The 8605-nt window shown below is 40.7% G+C and overlaps 1 protein-coding gene across 1 annotated transcript in view; it reads left to right on the top strand.

Moving 5' to 3' along the window:
* The first annotated feature begins 7270 nt into the window (after positions 1–7270).
* The window catches only part of Tacc1 (transforming acidic coiled-coil containing protein 1), a 117493-nt gene continuing 116158 nt past the window's right edge, over positions 7271–8605 (top strand). The window contains exon 1 of the mRNA XM_071610185.1: positions 7271–7643. The gene's annotated coding sequence lies outside the window, so the exon portion shown is untranslated. The remainder of the gene's footprint in view (positions 7644–8605) is intronic.

Here is an 8605-nt window from a genome sequence, read left to right as displayed (position 1 = left end):
CATGTATGTGGAACCAGAGATAGGAGAGATGACTGCACTTGGAACAGGAATTCTGCTTTTGTAGAAGTATGGGAGTTGCTGATAATGGCTAGAGAAGAAACTAACAAGGTAGGAGACATTTTCCTATTGTACTTTCTACATCCTATCAACAGCTTGCAGGTCTCACTGGCGCTTATCACCCATGTGCCAGTCAGGGCCTGTTCCATTCTAGTAGCCTGTCAACTGTCACTGAAAGGTTTTCACAGAATAACTGAGGCATTTCCGGCTAAGTTCCTTTCTAGCCTTGAAATTCTATGATTGTAAGGTAACAAAATGTGACCCAGAAGAACGCGAATTTTCAGAGTTCTTGAAGACAGAAAAGGAATCAATCTGTTAAGGTAGAAGTGTTTGCCTGACAATCCTCCAGTTGGCCACCACCCACGCTGCTGACATCATTGTTCCATTATCTATGATCTGTGTCTTTGTGCACACTTCAATGCACTTTGACACATACAAACTATTTTTAGAACTAGTCAGTTGGGTTAGATGTCATCATGTATTCTGTGGACTCACAGATTTATGCATTCAAAATAAAGTCACAGAATATTAGAATATTAGAGATCAGCTGCTCTGATTCTTTGTTGCCCTGATGAGGAAAGTGGGGGTTAAACTGAGTTGTGACAGCTATCTAGTGATGGATGTGAGATGAAACTCAGGCTTTGAGACTTGCAAAGAGTTACTTCCCATGAATGTAGCCTCTGACCCAGGGATGAAGTTGTAGAGGGTAAGAACTTGACATTGTAATAGTCTCAGATTTCTTCTTGCAGATTTATGTCATATTTTTCTGCTGTGTATATTCTTATCATGCCTCTTAAGAGCTCAAAACTCTTTCATTAAGTATAATAGTATCACCCTTTGCCATGATTCCTTCAATCTACCAACATTTATTAAATGCCTACTTTGTGATGGTGCTAAAGATGTAAAGGGTAGCTTGTGTCCTCAAGAAGTTCCCAGTTTAAAGTCATCACTTGCGTGGTGGGTGGGGCAGAAACACTGACGTTGACAATTCCAGCCCAGTATGTTTGGTGCTGGGATGGCAGTGTGCACAGGGCCACGTGAGATGACTCAACACTTACAGGAAAGGAAGGGGTCAGGAAGGCATCTAGAGCAACCAAGCCACAGGGTAAACAGGGGGATTAACAGGAATTAAACATGTAAGAAGAAGCAGGTGGTGAAAGCAATTTCAGCAAAAGGGAACAGCATGTGCTAAGGGAAAGAAGGCAGGCAGAATTTGGCACATTTGAAGAGTCAAAGGAACTTGGCGATGACTGGAGCTTGGGGGCGGAGGGGCGGGGGGCGGAGGGAGATTGGAAAAACCGGAGGGGAAAGTGGGCAGAGCCAGACACAGCTATCTCCAGTAAACTGACAGAATCTAGAGCAGACATCAAACTGGCAGCAGAGTGAGATTCCCAGGCCATCGTCCTATTGACTCCATAGGTTCTAGAAATGCCTACGCATGAGCCACCTCCAAATCACACTTTCCCCCTGCCTCCATCAGCCATCCCTGCCCCAGGACAGAAGTTTTAAATAGATGAAGTATCCAGAATGAGAATCAAGGATAGTGTTAAAAGTGTAGGAATAGGTGGAAAAGGGAGACACAGTGTGGACTGTGTATGAATAGGACTTTCCTCTTTCTTCTTAGCAGCATCTGCTGCAGTCAGTGAGAAGGCACAGATTCTGCAGGAGACTATCAGCGTATTAATCACAAAATATCTGTATGTACTAAGTACTTCATACAGATTTGTTGCAGAATGAAGTGAGATGGGTGTATTGATAGGGATTCTTTGCTTTGTTTCTCCCTTTTGGACTTTTTCGGATTTGTCAGACCCTAAATCTGATTGGCCTAGATTGGGGAAAGAAGAGTCCTAGAGGCCAGGCATGGTGCTAGGAGCTTCAAGTCATCTTTCATCCTCAAAATATTTTTCATACTCAGTGCCTACCACCACCAATTTCTTACCCAAAGGCCAGTTGTTCTTCAGGGTTTTGTTTGTTTGTTTTTTATTTATTTATTTTTTTAATATATCAAATCCCCAGTGGGCTTGGGTGAGCACCTTGTGAAACATAGTGCAGTTAAATATAGGAATATTTGCACTGGGTAGGATAATACATAACTTCAGGTCAGGTCATATCCCACTGCCAAGTGAATTACAAAATGCCTCTTTTCTGGTTTTCAGAGTGCAGAGGTTTGGAAATGTGGCTAAGGGATTGTAGATCTGTAAGAGCCCCGAATTTTAGAAGAGTTCACTGAGGTTCAGAGTGATGAAATCATGTGCCCAAGGTCACTCTGCTGAGGGAAGACATCCTAGTTAGGACATGGATATCTCAAGACTGCAAAGCTCATGGTCTTGTACTGCATAATGCTGGATTACTTGCTGGCTGCCAGATACAGAAAGGAGTAGTAAGACCTGTGCAAAGAGGTTTTTTGGAACGCAATGCCTCCATCTACTGGACATCTGTGAGAATGACACCTGTCCTCCATCAAGAACTGGAGTTGACAGTTCTGGTAATGGACTGTATGCTCTTTCCCTTCTGTAACTGTGTGAATGATATTTCTGGGGTTAGGAAACAGCTGATAACTTATTTCCACACATAATCTATGCTTCAAATATTAACAACAATAATAAAAATAACCATACTAATAATGAAATCTCTTATTAGAAATTCTATAGGGAAAGTACTAGATCCATCATTCCCACTAATGCCAGAACACCCCTTCTAAAACATACCCCTTCTTGCTTCAAATCCTTCAGCATTTCCCCATTGAGTTCAAAAGTCTCCTTATCACATCTGCTCTGCAGCTGGTTTGCCATTCCTCACCGTTCTTGGGTCCTTACTGAACCTGCATGTCCTAATATAAAACTGCCTACTGGACTGTTTCCTTTCTTTCCCTACCAGACTTAGCTCCTGCATGATGTGAGATCCCTGAGTAAGAGTATGCTTATTTCTGAGAAATGAAAAAATTAGCGTGAATTTATTTCATTAGTTTAAGGCAATCAAACATTTATTCATTAATTAGGATTAGGGATGTAACTCAGTATCAGTGCATTTGCCTAGCATATGCAAGACCCTGTGTTCAATTACCAGTACCACAAAAAATTATTCACTAATTAAATACACATATAGTAATTGTTCAGTTTCTGAAACTCAGTATGTGATACTTATAAATTATTTTTTCCAAATGTGTTTTTATAGAGAGAAGAATGGAAAGAGGTTGGGAATAATCATTCTCCCAAAAAGGAATATCTTCAAAGAGTGTGATAACCATAATGTATGGAATAATTTGTTCTTATAAGAGATGGTTCTCCCCGTGAGCCTCCCACATAGTCTTTCCTTTCCTTGGACATTGTTTTTACTTTTTCAAAATAAACCCTCAAAACAATTTAACCAAGGAAACAGGAAATTGTACATGAAATATGGCCCTTTGGAAGTTGGGGCAGGTTATAAAATAAATAAGATAGAGGTTTTTTTTGGGTATTGTTTTTGTAACAGCTTTAGTGAGAGGTAATTCATACAAATCATTCACATAAGTTCAAAAAATAGTTCAATTTTTTTGTATATTCACAAAGTTATGCAAGCTCTTCCGCAATTTCAGAACATTTTTATCATCCTGAAGGAAACCCTATATCCTTTAGCTATCAATCCTCAAACCCCAACTCCATCACAGTCTCAGCCCCCGGCAACCACTAATTTACTTTTTGTGCCCATAGATTTGCCCATTCTGGACATTATATATAAATGGAACCATAATATGTGGCCTTTTATGACTGCATTTTCCACTTTGCATAATGAGTTCAAAATTAATCTATGATACAGCATATATAAGTGCTTTGTTTCTTTTTATAATATTCTTTTATATAGATATATCACATTTTGTTTATTTAACCTTCAGTTGATAAACATTTGGGTTGTTTCTACCAGCAGCTATTATACATAATGCTGCTATGAACATTCACATACAGGCTTTTGTTTCTCTTGGATAAACACCAAGGAGTGGAATTGTTGAGTTAAATGACACAGGTATGTTTATTTCTCTCCATGCAGGATTAGATTATAAACATCCCTTGGGCAGCCCTTCATCTCCTGGCTCACTGGTATGCACACTAATGTTCATTAAATATTTATTAACTAGATTGAATGAATGGATGATATTTGCAATTCTGGCATGAAACATCAGAGGGAGTTGAAGGACTAAACAGACATCAGGAATAACATGAATTAAAAAATATTACGACTCAGATCACAAATAATACTGACAAGTAACTGCAAAATATACTTCTCAGAACCCCAACTTCTCTTTTATAAAATGAGAGCAGTAACACCTTATGGAGTTGTGGTGTTAAAAATCGTTTTCTATCTGAGAAAGCCTCCAACAGACCTGTCACACAAAGTAGGCATTCAACAATGCTACATAGCTAGGTAAATTCAGTGTGGTTCCTCATCCACAAACTAATACAAGATATATTATCATATGGAATATTGTTTAACTTTGACCTTGAAAAGCCTGGGTTTTCATCTTATCTTCATTTTTGTCTTTTACTGTCCAATGTGAGATCATTATCCCTGTGTCTATATTCATGATATCAAAGCAACAAGTTTAATAACTGAAAAAAGGTGGCCAGTCAGGTGAATCTCAATCTTGGGGTGGGAACTGGAAGTGCCACCCCACTAATTCTGTTTGGCAACACCATTATATCGATATCTCCCATCATATCGATATCTCTGGAGAGCTGTACCAACTGAACTGTATGTTCTTCAAGCCTATGGAATTAGACTTTTGCCCTTAAATGGGAGCATAATTTATTTATTTAGGTACTGGGGATTGTCCCAGAGCAAATCACGAATACTGAACAAATGCTCTACCAATGATATATATTTAGTTGTAGTTGGACACAATACCTTTATTTTGTTTATTTATTTATTTATTTTTATGTGGTGCTAAGGATCAAACCCAGCACCTCACATGTGCTAGGCATCTGCTCTACCGCTGAGCCACAACCCCAGCCCCCTCTACCAACGATTCTAACCCTCAGTTTCGGCATCAATCTTTTCAGAATTTGGTTCGTCAACTGTTCAGATATCAAATAGACTCCCTCTGTCCACCTCTTTTCAGAGTGTGGCTCTTGAGCTCATTTGAGGATGAAGAACAAATGAGATATTTCTATATTTCACTACTGTGTTTAAATATGTTAGAATATAAAATAGACAACTAATTAAGTACTTTTAAAGATGGATTAAAGATTGTTGATTAGTATTCTCTCCACATTAACACAAGTTTGAAATGACTGAATCTGTGACTTCCAGAGTATGAATGCATTTCAATTACTTTCAAGTTCAGGCATAAAACTCAAGCTAGAACAGAAATACATCACCTCTGTCAGTTTTGCTTACTGACTAGATAAAGATAGTATGTAATCAGAACATCAACACAATAATCTAGAAATGGCTAGCCATAGTCTATCATGAATGTGGTATAATTTCTGTAAATGAAGGGCACTTCTAAAGCATTTGAAACTTTCTAACCTCACAGAGAGACAAATACACTTGATCTCATTAATTTGTGAAATCTAAAAAAGTTGTTCTCACAGAAGTTGAGAGTATTACCAGAGGTTGGGGAGAGTAGTGGAGAGGGAGAGGTGGGACAAGGTCCATCGATGGGTACTGAATGATAGGAGCAAGCTCTGGTGTACTGTTGCATGGTAGAGTGACTACAGACAACAATAATACTGACACTTCAAAAAGTTAGAAGAAAGGTTTTTGAATGTTTTCAACATAGAGAAATGACAAATATTTGAGGAGGTAGATATGCTTTACCTGATTTAAACATCACACAACGTATGCATGCTTTGAAACATCATGACACCTCTTTAATGTGTACTATTTTTATGGTTTTATATGTCAGTCAAACAATTTTTTTTTATGGTTCCTAGGATTGTTCTGCCCCTGACTCTACCACTAAGCCCTTTTAATTTTTTTATTTTGAGACAGGGTCTCACTAAATTGCCCAGGCTGGCTTTGAACTTGTGATTCTCCTGCCTAATAGTTGGGATTATAGGTATTACAGTTAAAAAGTTGTTTAAAGAATTTTGGGGGTTGTGGCTCAGTGGTAGCGTGCTTGCTTAACATGCATGAGGCACTGGGTTCGATTCTTAGCACAACATACAAATAAATAAAATAAAGGTCTATCAACAACTAATTAAAAAAAAAGAATTTTTATAACCTGATTAATTGGAAACCCCCCCCCCACACACACACACTTTTCCCCCTTACATCTTGCTTGCACTAATAGTTTGTTTATTCTCTATCTTCTTTTTTAAATTTTTTTTAGTTGTAGATGGACACAATATCTTTATTTTATTTATTTTATGTGGTGCTGAGGATCAAACCCAGTGCCTCACACGTGCTAGGCGACCACTCTACCACTGAGACACAACCCAGCCCCTCTATCTTCTTTTAATACAGAGAGGAGAGGAGACCTTCTCATTTCCTGTCTGTGAACAAATCTCCAATTAGCACGGTGAGAAGTACTGAATTTTATTGCAGGGGTCAACAAGTACTCTAAAGGTTCCCAATTTGTGGTGGCATTTAATAATTCACAGACATGCCACCCTCTGGGCAATTATCAACAACTAAATATTCTGATGGAACTTCTCAGTCCCATACACTTCCATCATCCCTGGGGAGCAGAGGAGGTAGTTTGTAATGGACTGGGACATCATTTGGGAAAGGTAGTCAATTCCTGTGTGACCATCATCAAAAGACTTAGAACCAAGAGAGGTCCTTGAAGACCATGATTACGCTTTCTCTCCTTCACCACACACTGCACGGCCAGTGACACATCAGCATGAAGAAGGCTGACTTGGGCAGTAGCCTAGGAGCCCACAGATGAAGGACATCTTTACTGGAACCATGTACCAGCTACTGTTGTTTTTCCACAGGGGAGGGAGGGGGTTAAGATAAAAAGTAAAAAGTCAGTAAGATGGAGGTGTGTGTGTGTGTGTGTGTGTGTGTGTGTGTGTGTTTCTTGAAATCCAGAGGATCAGGGCAGGAAAAAAAATCCATCAATGATGTTCCCAGTGCAAAAGTTGGCAAAGCAAATAGCTCACTTTTTTTTTTTTTTTAAATTGAACTTTGTAACATGAGAAATTCTCTCTCAAGGGGAGAGTGTTCCTGATCCAAGTTTAGGCAGAAGGAAATGTTTCCAGCATGCCAGGAACGAAGCTGACGTTCCATTCAGAGAAGAAGAAGAAGAAGAAAAAATGTTCTGGAGGAAAGTGTAAGGGGGGAAGGCACCGGATGTCAGAGGGAGCTTTAAATTCCAGACAGGGCACCGTGCAGAGCGCTCAGGAAGCTCCCCAGCGAAGGAGACCCGACCGATTTCTCACTTGAGATCCTGGCCCCAGTGGACATTTCCTGTTCTGCCTCTGGAAGTTCCAGCCAGGAGTTACAAAACATCCTTGTCCCTCTACCCAAGTGCTTGGGTGGGGAGACCCTGCCCTGCCCTCCCCTTCCTTCCGTGGAACTCCTCCCTGATCCGCGGCTCGGCTTCCCAAGGAGAGGGGATGGATCAGCCCTAGCAGGTGGTGCAAGGGGACCCCGCTGAAGAGGTAGGAACTGCACATTCTTGCTGTCATTTCACATTTATTGAGCTGAACGAGGCGCCGATCCTTTCAGCTTTGGGCTGGGGTGTTTTCTTATGCAGTGCATGGTAGTGGGTGGATGAGGGGAATCTGGGGTGAGATCCGTCATCCCTTCTCCCTTTCTCTTTCCAAATTGAACTTTAATTACTGCGTCCCAGAAAGCACACATTTTGTTGGGTGTGGGAAGTATTAAAGGCAGAATTCTGGGAAATTGATATGAATTCCCTGATTTCTCTGTTTCTTTTCTGCGTCCCTGGAATGTCGAGGAGCATTCATAAGTACCTTCAGCTCTGAAAAGATTCAGAGAGCAATGACTGAGGTGAAGACCTGGTTGTTTCCTAGGACCTGGATGCTGTCTTCTGGCCCATGATGCTGTCTCCTGCCTCCCACCCACCATCATGGGACACATGCCTGGAGTTGTTTCTCCAGGTGTGGGGATGTGGCACAAGCCTGAGGTCAGAGCCTTTGAGCACCAGGGCTGTAGTTCTAGACAGAACTCAGATGCTGTCTGAAATAGGGGTGTGTGTGAGTGTGTGTGTGTGTGTGTGAGAGAGAGAGAGCTAACTGGTCTACTCAGAAGCCCACACGTGGCCTTTGTCTTTGTTAGGGACATGTTCCCAGCAGCCAGTGGCTGAAAAGCTAGCTTTGGCGGTACATGTGCTGACATTGGATGGGATCAGAGAACTCAGCATGGCTTCTGCACAAGGAGTACTCAAAAACTTATGAAGCAGTCATAAATGAGTCATTTTAAATGCCTTTTCTCTGAACATCTATGGCCTTTACTCTCTGTACTACATAATTTGCTCCTCAGTCACGTATTGTCATGCACTGTTCTCTTGACAGGCTAACTAAATGAGGTGGGAATTGAACAAAATTGTCACTGCCCACTGGTTGGTATCTTGAGGTAGCAACTATTATTGATCTTCCTT

This window comes from Marmota flaviventris, chromosome 3, assembly GCF_047511675.1.
Source record: "Marmota flaviventris isolate mMarFla1 chromosome 3, mMarFla1.hap1, whole genome shotgun sequence".
NCBI classification, from domain to species: Eukaryota; Metazoa; Chordata; class Mammalia; order Rodentia; family Sciuridae; genus Marmota; species Marmota flaviventris.
Note: the sequence above shows the minus strand (reverse complement) of the source record. Positions and strands in the feature narration are given on the sequence as shown.